The following is a 14,608-nucleotide window of genomic DNA, read 5'->3' on the forward strand; positions in this document are numbered from 1 at the left end:
TGGTAACTGATAAGACATTACCCAATATAAATTCCTATAAATAACTACTTAAACTTTAACGTGAATTATGGCCTAAGATGTACTCATTATGTACTCAATCTCGATCTATCAATAGCGGTAGAAAAGTACCCAACCAATCGGGTAACGTGACTTTGTGCAAGGTCAATCTTATCAATATTTAATTATATACAGTATTTTCATATCATAAATATACAAACGTTATATTTAAATTACGTTCCATATTAATCCTTAGAATAACTTGATACAAAGTTAGAGTTGTTAAGGCGTACTCATAACCGCGAATAAACGAATGCGGTTTCCATTGTTTTGCGACACATGCAACTACCAAAGTAATTTACTATAATTATAAACTCAGCTTTATTTATAATGGTTTTGAAAACATGTTATTATAACAGCATATAGAGGTATTAATTACAACATGTATAAAGGTGTACATTGGTCAAACCTTATTTGTAAATAATTGGATAATAAGACCTATTAGACACAGCATTGCATATCTAATTCTACCCAGAACCGAAAGGAAACTATGAAAATGACATTTAATTACAAGAATCAATAGTAATACTCCTTGTCTTGGTATAAATTACTTATATCGTAATAGAATTTTACATTACAAGGTAAAATTAAAAATCCATTTAATTTAATTAAGAGCATTTTCGTATTAGACGATACCAAAAAATCGTGAATTGCTGAGTAAATACGACATTGCGAATATCTCTTTGCACAAAGAAAATGAAAGGTAAATATCAATTACTTATAGGTAGGCCTAGAATACACAGTTACTTATTATTTTTTTAATTAAAATATCATGGTAAGATCCCCATATATAAAGTATAAAAATATAACCGAAAAGTTTCAATTAAATTATAAACACATAAAATCAAATGCTGTTGATTTAGGTCCTCCCAGTAATCCGTTATGTAGGGAGGCAAACATGTTTGATGAATATATTCTAATATAGTTCATACGTTATTCAAACAAGTAGTAACTTACGTGAAGGATGCCTACTTCGGCCAGAATATATGAGCTGTGACCGATACAGTTTTAGGAAGACTAAAAGATCTCACTTTCTTGTCTGATATTTTGTGAAATACTTAAACAATCTAATCATTTCCTGAACGTGATAGAGCTTTCATATTCAATAAACCGAAATTATAATAGACATATTAATTATTTTTTATGTACCATGCGCTCGCGTGATATACGCGTTAGGTGGTGGTGTGAATAATAATAATACCTACATAAGCCTTAAACTAAATATATAACTAACAAAGGGTGCAATAATGCGTTAAATGCAAGTTAAATCGTTTGGAAACAAATAAAGCGAGGTAAGGAGGGTTATTTTACACGTAAAGCGCTGAAAGCTTTTAAATAGCTTGTGGTTACTAATTATTTCATCCTTGCAGACGTAGATTTAACCGTGTAATAATTTATACATGATTGCTCTTATATAATATAATAAAATAATAGATTGGCTACAAGTATTAGAATATTTTAATTTCACGACACTCGTCGTTATATTCATATAATATATTATATTATTTATTAAATCTCAGGTCATCCTTATTTAAAATAGGAACGCCAAAACGTTGTTATACTAAAGTTTCTACAGAGAATGAACAATAAATAATAAAAATATTAGCGGCAACGCAAGGTATGTATTGCATACAATAATTGCTATAATATAACCAAGAAAATATAATACTATTTTTTTCACTGTAACATAACATTTCAACATAAAAAGCTGAACTATGAAATATATTATATATATAAAAAATAAATAAATAAATCAATGGCGCTACAACCTTTTTAGATCTGGGCCTCAGATTTCTGTGTCTGTTTCATGATCATTTGTTAATCGAATTTTCTTTTTTGGGTCTAAGGCAAGCCGGTTTCCTCACGATGTTTTCTTTCACCGTTCGAGCTAATGTTAAATCCGCACATATAAAGACGGTCCATTGGTGCACACCCGGGGATCGAACCTACGACCTCAGGAATGAGAGTCGTACGCTGAAGCCACTAGGCCAACACTGCTCTAATGAAATCTATATAATTTTTATAAAATTAACAAATGTATATGTTCTTAATTAGTTACTCTTATTAATAGATACAATTGGAGTGAAAAGTATATTCCCATATAAATGAGTAATTTAGTAAATATTAAATAACGAGAATTACCCTGAAAAATCCAGGCATTTTGCCCACTTCCCCGATTGCTACTTTAATAAAGAATACTTAGAATCTTGTTTTTACTTATAAAATACTTTCTTTTTACTTTTATTGTATCATCTTTTTAGTTGAGTTTGTTTTTTTTGTTCCTGTTTAGTTTTGTCTTAATAACTGTGTATAACATGTATATTTGCACTACTTGCCGATTTTATATAATTTAATACATTTTTTTTCTTTACTCACTGAGGTTGCCTGGAAGAGATCGCTCGAAAGCGATAAGGCCGCCAGCCTGCCCTCCTTTTGATTTAATTATGTTCAATTTTTTTATATTGTAGTGTAACGAAGTGTTAATAAATAAATAAAATAATGTAACTTTGAACGAATACGTGTTTGTGTTTTGGTCTTATTATAATGTAAGTTCGTGATTTTTACCTGATGCTAAGCGTTTGTTGTTTCATGTTATAACTCATTGATTCAATGCGTACGAGTGGTGTTAATGGTTGCAACATAAATCATGGTATTTCTTGCCAATTCTTAACTTCGTTTAAAAATGTGTTTTTTTTATTATTATTAAGTTTTGTTTTGATAAAAAGGTTCAAGACTTCTTATTAAATAATCATTATATTTTACGCTGACCAGAGCGCTTGCGACTTGCCTTGCCTACCATCACTTATCTATAACTGAGTATACTTTTTGAGAAACTTTTTTGTGTTTAAGTGTCCAAGTAGTAGTTAAAAAAATATTACATATTTTAATAAAAACGGTATAATTTTTATTTTGCAAACATTTAAGTGATTAATAAATTCTTCTATTTGGTGTTAATTTTGAGTTTTGTAAGTGTGATTCTGAAGAAAATCGGAGATGGGAAGTCGAAGATAAGAAGCAATGCGATAGGCCTGTTTTAGCGACTTCAATGGTATCATATTTATAATTTACTTTGAGGTCTACACTATTATATATACATAGTTTTTTTTATTTTAAACCCGCTTCCGCCCACATTGATTTCGTGTATTTTGGCAAAATCTATTGTGACCCTCGCAAATCCACATTTTTCGTGTACCTCTCGCGTTTGAGTAGTTGTAATATAAAGCCCACGCCTTAATCCTTTTATTTAAAAATATTCATGTTTCCAAGTTAGCTGTGATTGATTTTCCTCCATATAAAATAAATACTTAATAGTTTCTTAGCTTTTTTAAGAAAATTCACAACATTTTTAAAATGGTTTATTTACATTTAACTAAAGTTGTAGGTACTATTTTGTTCGATAACTTTTTGCCATCTTGTGGCTAGGGAAATGATCCCATTGCTATATAAATTTTGGGGCTTCTGATCAAAATACCGCGACAATTGGTTTTGGCAGTCCTCTCGTGATGTTAACCTGACACTGCCTAAAGAATTCTGAAGAGACCGAAACAGGTGGAAATCTGAAGATGCAATATCAGGCTTATACGGAGGGTTCATTAACACCTTCTAAGCCACACTCTCCTAATTTTTGCTGAGTGGCTAAAGATATGTGAGGTCTAGCGTTATCATGATGAAAAACCACACCCCTTATGTTGATTAATTCCGGCCGCTTTTTCTCAACTTCTTGCTTTAATCTCATCAGTTGTTCGCAGTAGAGTTCAGAACCGATGGTCCTGCCTAGTGGTAACAGCTCATAATGAATAATGCGCTTCCAATCCCACCACACACACAGCTTCACCTTTTTGCGAGTTAACCCGGGTTTCGCCACAGTCTGTGAACCCTGACTCCTGACTCGCACGTTCTTGTAGTACGTGATCCATTTTTCATGACCAGTTATCCGCTTTTTCAAAAATGGTTCGGTTTAATTAAATTGTAATAAAGAATCACAAATGAGTACACGGTTCACTAAGTTCTTTTTCAGTGAGCTCGTGAGGTACCCAAATATCAAGCAAACCAAAACGGTTTTGTGGTCAATTCCAACTTCTTCAGCTACGTCGTAACTACTAATATGCCGATCTTGCTCCACATTTTCCAAAATTGCATCCATTTTAACCGAATAGGGCGACCAGAGCGACCTGCATGTTCGACATCAAAGTTTCCGGATTGAAAACGCTTAAACCAAATTTGTGCTACTCTCACAGACACTGCACTAGATCCATATACATCGCAATTTTTTTTACGGCTAGCGATGCATTATTACCTTTTTTTTTAAATTTTAAAATGTATAGAATTTCTTCATTACATTCACTCATCTTGACAGTACGAAAAATAAATAAAAACTACAAATTTTCCTAATTTGAATTTGGAATCTTAAAACTTAAACTTTTAATGATACCAAAACCAGCCAGATCCAAATACCAAAGAGATTTCATTACAAGTTCATACATACTATAATGCGAAAAGGCTTTGTCCCCTACAATAACATCTTCTTATTTAAGTTTTTTATATATTTTTATTAAGGAATCGCTTCGATATGTTATTATATTAATATATTAGGTTGTAAAGTTACTTGTAAGCGTTTGGTGGACTAGTGCCGGTATTGTTCATTGCAGTTTTCTCAAATCTGGCCAGACTATTACGGCTGATGTCTATTGTCAGCAATTGCAAACCATGATGGAAAAGCTAGCCGCTAAACAACCTAGGCTGGTCAATCGCTCCACGCCACTGCTACTTCACGACAACGCTAGACCACACTCTGCACAACAGACGGCTACCAAATTAGAAGAGCTTCAATTGGAATGTCTAAGACATCCTCCGTATTCCCGGGACCTTGCTCCAACAGATTACCATTTTTTTCGAAATTTGGACAACTTCTTGCAAGGGAAAAAATTTAACTCTGATGGGGCAGTCCAAATCGCCTTCACAGATTTGATTGATTCCCGTCCGACTGGTTTTTTAGTAAAGGGATCAATGAACTACTTATGAGATGGCAAAAGTACATAGAAAACAATGGTTCATACTTTGATTAATTAAATATATTATATTTAAAAATATTCGACTTTTGTTCCTCCCATACAAAACGCCAATTTCATATGTAAGGACCTAATATGTAAAAAGACAAAAAATTGTAAAGAGTTAGCCCCTCATATTAAAGTTAAATTATTAGTAAAACAATGTTTTTAAAAATCACCAAGATAGCTATTATATATAGTTAGATATATTGATAGCTCTTATGAAAATTTACAGGATTTTACGAAGCACCAAACCCTTTCAAAATATATTTAGTATAATTTTTATTTATTATTTATATTACTTGAACAGTAGCTGATTGCTATTGACCATTTTTTAAAAATAATTTTAACATTTAATTTACTATTATAGAATCACCTACCCAAGCAAAATTTACATTTAAATTTTAGAGATATAATAGACATTACAGACAAAACTATCGTTCTTCCGTTCGGTCTTGCGAATCTAATGCGGATCATATATGGGAGTATATAAATGAAATTCAATTTAGGAACCTAAACTCATCATCATTTAGCTTCTGAATTGTTTTAACAAAGCTTATCGTAGGCTCTTAGAATGGTAAAACAAAAAAAAACAAATTTTACAATAATTTATTTAAAAAACAAACGACTGTAAATGTTTTTCATAGTTAAGAAAATTATTTAACAATTGATGGTTTCAATACATTTATTTAATAATTATTAATAAGTTAATTCAAAAAATATAAATAAATACAGAGATACTACAATATAAGTCCAAGATAATGAAACGTAGATATATTTAACAATATTATTCTTTGCAGTTTAGATAAATTTATGCTTATAAATACATGTATTACGTTCACACTTAAAATACAATAAATAAAAGACGCATAAACTTTTAAAAAAAATAGTCCATCTATTTTTGTTTTACTATGATATAATTTTTTTGATATATTTGTAGCTACATTTAAACATGATGTCATAATGCTTAATTTGCTAATTTGCTAAATCTTTTCTCCAAAAGTTTTATCATTTCCTTACTACAAGATAACGCTGCTAATAGATAACAATGCTGGGTTATAACTATGACGGATACTCGAAAACTCGATATTAAAATAATTGCAATGATTCTTAATTAAAGTTAGATAATTTAGAATATTTAATTCATACATTTCCAGAATTCATAATTTGAAATCGCTTAAAAATCGAATTGCATTTTTGTATTTTCTCTTTTAATATCTTGTTTAATCTTAAAGTTTATCTTAGTTATTAATTAGGTTATTTAATTTCACAAAGAATTCTAATCATTTTCACAAACGATTTGAATAATTAAAATTTCACAAAGAACCCTTTTAAGTTTCAATCAAGCCGTAATGGTATGTACAAATTATTTTTATTTCGCCTGAATCCGTTTAAACTAGATTTTAATTAGAAATAATCATAGTATACGTTTTCTAAACTTTTACGCTTAATATTTTTGCGTATAACGTAGCTAAATGAAGTATAATTCATATACATGTGTTTTTTTTTATTACGCAAGTAAAAAAGCCTTATTTTGCAGATCAAATCAACTATAGACGTACGCTATGATAATACACGCAAATCAATTCATAAATAGAACTTATGTCGCAAAAAGACAATAGTCGACGAAGATTTAAAAATTATGAATACAAATGTACATTTTATTAATTATATAGATTACAATCGAGGATACAATATTTACAATTATCTTAACCTACAAACTTAATATTTAAAATTAAATAAAAAAATATTAAATAGAAAATTAAAACAAATTTAAGAAGTTTGGTCCCTGTGGCAGTGTACCTTTAACGCTGGCAGCATTTCCTCGCTGTATTGCGATACTTATTCGTTGAGCCAGGAAAGCTCCACCTCTGGGGGCACCGGTACCAGGTGCCAACTTAAATCTTTAATTAGCGCCTGTGCACTTGAACCCACGGCCCAAGAGACTCTACTCCAAAGGGAACAAAATCGAAGTTGGAGGAAAGACTCTTAGTGAGAAAGAAGAATATTGGCTGTGAATAGAACTTATATATCTAAGACTACAGAGTGCAAGGTTTCGGGTTCAAATCACGGGAGTGATCAACATTGTAACGACCACTGCATCTTACGGACACCTCTACGAAGTAAATTACGATGATGGATCTTTTTTATACAATCATTCATGTATTCATTAAAATTAATAACATCAATGGCGCTACAACCTTTTTAGCCTCAGATATCTGTACCTGTTTCATGGTCATTTGTCTATCTAATGGGCAAGTAGGTGATCAGCCTGTGCCTGACGCACGCCGTCAACTTTTTGGGCCTGAGGCAAGCCGGTTTCCTCACGAAGTTTTCCTTCACCGTTTGAGGAAATGTTAAAATTAAATTATTTTAACTAATAGAAATTTCAATCAAAATTTGGGCAACCTAGAGAGATCTGTACCAATTAACAAATAAATGGCGCATGAATGATATATACAATGCCAGATATGAAATGCGTATAAATTAAAAATATAAATAATATAGTTCACACAATAGACAACAATTATGTCACTAATGTAAGAAATTAATGTCCAGATTCGTTACAGTTTAAGTCCACTACCACTAAATGGGACCAGCTGCCAATCTAAGTATTTCGATAGTTTAGGGTCGTTCGTTTCAATTCTTTTAAAGCTAGCAATAAACTCGTAGTGCGTATTTCTTAACATAATATAAGTATCCCCGTTTGCATCCTACAAAGAAAGCAAGAAACATATTTTAAAGAAAAATCATAGTTAAATGTTTAAGATGCTGGAGTATATTTTCCAAGTTAAGCATAATACTCCCTAAGGCGGGATTTAATAATGATAGCAAACAAGTTCCTTCCTTTCAAAGTTTTAATTCGATTAGTTTTCGTGCTAACTCGCAATGTATCGTAAATACGTTGTTTTTCAGGCGAGAGAAAATTCATTAGAGTTTAGGCGCTGACGGCTCTCGTTCAAACTTTTCCGTATTCCTTTGTAACGATAAGCGTAAACTTAATTAAGTGTCTTATACATTTTTTATGCTGCCTGGCATACTATAGGTGTAGTATGTACTGATGATGTTTTGTGTTGATTTGTATAGAACTAGAACTTGAAAATTATTATTGTTTTAATAACCACTGAAAGTGAACTAATTGTTTCAAACTATATATTTAGTAAGGGTTCACACATTTCTTAAAAAAAAAGTAATTTAGATGGCCGTTTTTTATTGACTTAAATCAGTTCTTAATATTTCCATACTTAAATATATTTAAAGATAGTTTAAATTTTTCTAAATTACTTTTATTAATGTCAAAATCAAATAGCCATGGGGATGACAAATGTCAGAAGTAAAACTTCTTTGTAAATTAATTATTACTAAGGTAAAGCCCCAATAAATGATCACGTACCAGTATATGATTACTCCATATATTTGTATATCTATATTCACATTGTTTACAGACTGTATAACTATTATTATTATTTACTGCACAAGACGTTATGCGTCAGAATTGCCATCGTTTTTTTTTAATGAGGTGAAAATACGCTTACGCAAGCAGGCGCCAAGGATGTCGAGTTTAACGCGGGGACTGTGTGGCTGGGTCTACAATCAAATCCCTTAGCTATTCACAGGGATAGTGAGACCCCATCCAGTAATCACCCTACACACGCCCTTAAGATGGGCCCTCGGGATTTGCCAGAAATTGTACCCAAGAGACCCTTATAGGGCTTATATCCAACATACAGTGATCATTCAAGAACTGCGGCTCCGAGCCACTCGAGGAGACCCCAGCGTTGAACCATCGATCAGTCTACAGTCATCCCCAGACCTCTCCCTCAATCGCTTAGCAGCCTCCTTCTGCAGCATTACATGCTTACAGAGGGAGACCAATGCAATCCAGGCCTCCTCACTAGCATAGCTAATATAATACCAGGTAAAGCAAGGGCCAGGTGTCCAGGTGACACATTCATCCACAGTATGCTCCGCTGTGTCATTTGGATTGCCACAGTGGTGGCACAACGGAGGCCTTCCTTTCCTTCTAGGCATCTTATGCAGATACAGCCCAAAGCATCCATGCCCAGACAGTACCTGCGAAAGCCGAAACGTCACAGCACCCCACCGTCTATTCACTCAGTCTTTCAAGGCTGGGCTATTTGCCCCTACTGTCAATGCACCAGCACGAGGCGTAGCCAGGTCGTCTAACCACCTTTCGAAAATAATTTATCTGGCATGACGCCTCACATGCCCCGCTATTTCCCCCCACGAGTTCAGAATTGCTATCTTAAGGTCTAATATCTAAATACTAAACGAATACATCAAACCAATAGCGTGTATATATAATAAATATACTGTACATTAAATAAGTTTTCTGGAATTCTATTTTACGGAAATAGGGTATGAGATAATATTATAATGTGTCATAATATCGTTAAAATACATTTACAAACAGCTATAAATCTTACGAGAAAGGCTAGTGAACATCCTCATTAAAACATTTATTTATGGAGCCTTCCACACGAACAATAACATTATGTAAAATCTATTGAAATTCCATTTATTACACTGTTGTGCCGTGATGGAAACTGTAAATTTTTTGATGGCAACGATGGCATAGACGTCCTTTGTAAACTTCTCTCTCACCCCGAATTCGAGAATTCAATTCACGGTTTCAAACAAATTTTATTTCAATGTGCAGAATTATCACATGTACTTTTGGTACAGGCAAACATCGTGAAGACACCGGCAACTGCGACTTAACCCGGGGCTCACTGTCCTCCGCTAGCAATCACCAATTCCGCATACGATTTCGCTACTTAATTGTTTTCTCAGTTCTGCACTAGGACTCGGTATATATTTAATGTTAGTTGTTTTTATTTTTCAACTAGAAATCAATTTTGTTACTAGTTTAAGGTAGTGTGTATGTACTAACTTATATGTACTAATACTAGCTATTATGTATATTATTTCCAGGATTTGTTTTAAGTTCAATAAAAATAACCTATCTACTATAATAAAAATAGAGGTTGCGGTAGAGGGGTGACAATTAAGGATTGTAAGTATTTTTGTATGCTGTATCATAAAAAAAATAAAAACAAAAAAAAATGTCTAAAAAAATTAAAAAATAATGTATCGTATCACTTAAGGGTTTAAAATAAAGATAGTAGATAGTAGATTCTCAGACTTACTGAATATGCATAATAAATTTCATAAAAATCGGTCGAGCCGTTTCGGAAGAGTATGGGAACGAACATTGTGATGCGAGAATTTTAGATATAGAGATATAATACACTAAGAGCCATAAACTGACGACATATGTCACGCACTGAATGCTGATTATTATAAAATTATTGAAGAAGAAGAAAGAAATTGAAGCAAGACCTATACACAAATGGGAGTGTTGCGCCACTGGATTATTATCAATAGTTATTTTTTAAGTGAAAAAGTTAATATTATTTATATAGTATTTTTATAAAAGGTTTTCTTTGTGCTGCCACGTTGAGCCAGTATTGAAATAACAATATGGATTTGAAAAAAAACAATATAACTCAAAAAATTTAATTGTTGTATGAAATATTAATGCAGGATTCTTAACCAATTTTGATTTTCTACGAAACCGTTTCAGTTTACATAGAAAATACTCAATGAAATAATACACAACTAACACTGGATTTTGTAAAAGGAAAACAGAATTTAACTAAAGGTACAAAATGTTCCAAATAAAGTTATCGTTATTAAATGAAATCGAATGAAATTGAGATATTGTTTGGGTGGTCACTTGATAGGGGTCGGGGCTAGCCAATTTATTCCTGCTACAACTAAACAAGAATAAAATAGTGTGACATTTTGTTGAGAACTTTATGAGAACCGAACTCAATTCGTTATTTTCCTGTTATTATTGATACAACATCGTTTGTGAGAAACGACTATATTTTTGTATGTCAATCAAAAGAAGGCTGTTTACAAATGCTAATTGCACAATTAGATAAATATCTATAACCACCGTGTGTATATTATAATCTAAATAATTTAAGGCAAAAAACCTCTTGGATCTGTGCCCGATGGAACGACGTGGCGGTCCTCGGCGAAACGTATGTGGGTCGTGCGCTGTAATAAAATTTTATGAATCGCCTTATAATTATATAATTGATTACCACTATTGACGTTCGCACCGATGCGAAATATACGGTTATATATGTAACTAACCAAAGATCAATCTAACATTTCCATTTAGTCTCACATAAAGTTAATTCCTGTGTTATAATAAAAGATTTATTCTGACAAAACAAATGTGAAATGTTAAGGAGACGTAAAACAGCAACTTAGAATATTCTAATTCAAGTAGCATGTCCACAAAGTTTGAAGGGTACACGTATAAAGTTGGAAAGTAATGGGACTTATTATCCGGGACGACAACTTTTTCTTTGAGTCGCCTCATGAATATAAGAGTACGATGCTAGTAAGATTCGTAAGAAAACATTTTAAACATTACATTAACTTAATCGGTATTTCAAGTCTGTACATTACTCGTATAACTCGTATTACAATCTCGTAAATTATGTCATATGAATCGAACGTCAAATCTCTATAATAATGTTCTGATTGAAACAATCACGATTCTTTCGCGTGGGTAATATATGTTATTAGTAATATTCAGTATAATTCATATCAAAGATACTTTTGATACAAACCGTAAAAAAGCTTGTTAATTATAAAATAAAAACAAAACATTTCAATTATTCGTGTACAACAGTAATGTTTGATTTTTAATATTATCAAATAAATTAGTTGTAAGACACAAAAGACAACAAACTATTTGCTAGTTCAAAAACTTTCCGTGTCACCTTCATTAAATGACAGTTTACTTAGTTTTAATTGAAATAACTCCGTGACGAGAAAACTTCTGTTGCTATTGACTGTATACAACGTTTATGGTGAAGATATTTGAAGTTATCCGGTAGTCCGATATCAAAAAGTTGGTAACAACAATGTCAGTTTCTACAATTTACTGTTTACAACTAGCAATATATATATATATGTCGGAGGAAGCCATTCAACGAGTTGCTTGTTGATTGTACAATAACACATTAAATTCTCTTTATCATTTAAACACGTTGCATTAATCTTAATTTAACTTAATACGCGATTTTACGATATTATAAAACCTAAAACATATTTCTGTTAACAAATTAGTGATTTTAGTTAAAATTAGTTACGTTTTTCTAATTTATAAGATTGTAATCGTTATTAAACAAACGACCAATGAGAGCAGAGCATTTTGCTCGAGTGGGGTCGAAGCGCCATCTATATATAGGCCAGTCCGTTGGTTGTTACGGGGCCTTTTTGAAGTGGAGACGGATCGAGTTGGATCCCTGAGTTTTTGTCGCTAAATTGGTGCATTGAACTCACTGCTCGGTCTTAAAACTTATAATTTATTCTTAAATAACTACCATAAAATATTAGTGTATCATCAGTGTAAATAAAATATTGTGAAAACTACAATCGTCGTGTTTTGTGCTCGCGCTTTACCCTCATGACGCCCACCAAATCTGCAACCACTGTTGATGACGTCACTGGGGAAGGTGTTTCTCCGACATATACAATAAATTTATTGGTAATGCGGCCAATTAAATACAAGCGACTCCGTTAAGTAAATCTCGCCGTAAATTTGTGTGTATATATTAAACTCATCATTAACACTTGCTAGCGGGGACGCAAATGGGTTACGACGCGTATCCGCTTTCATTATTGCGACGACTATCAAGACGACAATCCACCTGGAACGAGCTCCTATCCTACCCTAACTATCCACGGGGCTTTTGAACACTTTTTACACAGATTCAAACTGAAGACGTGTGACGAAAGATCCAACCAAATGGTGGTCGGTTTCCTTTATGCGATCTGGAACTCGAGACTGGCATAAGGTAAGCCTGGGATGGGCTATCCGACTTGTTGCTCGAGCACAGATAACAGCTGGAATAATTCTGAGATGGAATTGTCAAATATGTCAGTAAGATGCACAATAGGTAACTCGTCCATAAATATCATGAGATGTTTCCGGCGTAGTTCTATTAGTTTAAGTAAATAAAGTCTTTTTAGATTTGACATTTCCCTGCTGCCTAGCTTCCACAGATCTGACTGATCGCGTGCCTGATGGGTCCTATATGTTAAAAATAAAACACTCGCCAGTACTCAGAACGCAATAAATATATGAAATTCGTGGAATACTCACAACATTACGATATCTTCTTTGAAGTATTTTTATTTCTGTAGACATTCCAATATTTCTTCAGTGATTTTAAGGAATGAACTCGACAGCTGCTTCTGGAAATAAATACTTCGACAATATCGATAGTGCGTTCCCGTGTATTTATTGAAAGGTCTTAGTAAGAAAACTCTTAGTATCATTTTTAAATTCTAAGATAGATGGGATCTTTTTAATTTATTTTTTGGGATTTTTTTTATCCTTTATCTTTTTATCTACTATCTATGTATTTTTTACACTACAAAACAGTAATAGAGCTTTTAATTTTGTTAAAAAACGTTAACAATAAGCTAAACACAGGAACAACATTTTAGATTCTTATTACCAAACTCTAATATACAAATCATTGTTATAATCCACAAATAAGGGACAAAACGGATATTAAATTAAGAAATACCACATAAGCGCAGTGTTCGAGGAATTATTATAAAATAACATTCTTTTAAATTGCCAACATGGGCCGTAAGTCTCCAGCAGACCGAAGTTCACAATTTTTCCATAAATAAGGTAGTATAAAGAGAAATGCTTCAATTTTGTTTTGCATATAACGATATAAGTCCGCCAGTAAATTTTATATGAAAATAAATTGATGTTGTGTACGAAGCAGTCTGCACAGGCTAAGTCAATTTAGCACTTTTTAAATCGCTTAGTTTTATAGCGAAAACAGATTTTTACTTTGTAGATGTTATAAAAACTATATATTAATATACAATATAATATTTATCAAAAAGCAGTTTAATACAAAAACATAAGCTACAAAAAAGCTAAGGTAAGCTCGTTTTGAATAATGTACTTCTATCGAGTTAAGTTCGGCGATGGTTTTAAGGCTTTATGTATGAGTCTACATATCATAACTATGCATAGTAATGTGTTGGCCTAGTGGCTTCATCATATGACTCTTATACCTGAGGTCTATGGTTGGAACTCCAGCTGTGCACAAATGTAATTTCTGTCTATGTACGCATTACGCACTCGCTCGCACGGTGATGGAAAACATCGTGATGAAACCAGCATGCATTAGATCCAAAAAAATCGACGGAATGTGTTGGGCACAGTAGAATGATCACATACCCGTCTATTAAATAAAAAATGTGTGCGTGTACTAGTGTACACACGTAAGAAGTGAAACTTCTTTATGACCTTATTTTTAGAAAAAAGGTTCTACTATATGCCACTTCACAGAAATTGGTTAAATAAAGTTAAATTAGATAAAGTTTAACAAAAGGCTTTTATTATCATAGACATGACTGCAAAT

This window comes from Pieris brassicae, chromosome 3 (assembly GCF_905147105.1).
Source record: "Pieris brassicae chromosome 3, ilPieBrab1.1, whole genome shotgun sequence".
NCBI lineage: Eukaryota > Metazoa > Arthropoda > Insecta > Lepidoptera > Pieridae > Pieris > Pieris brassicae.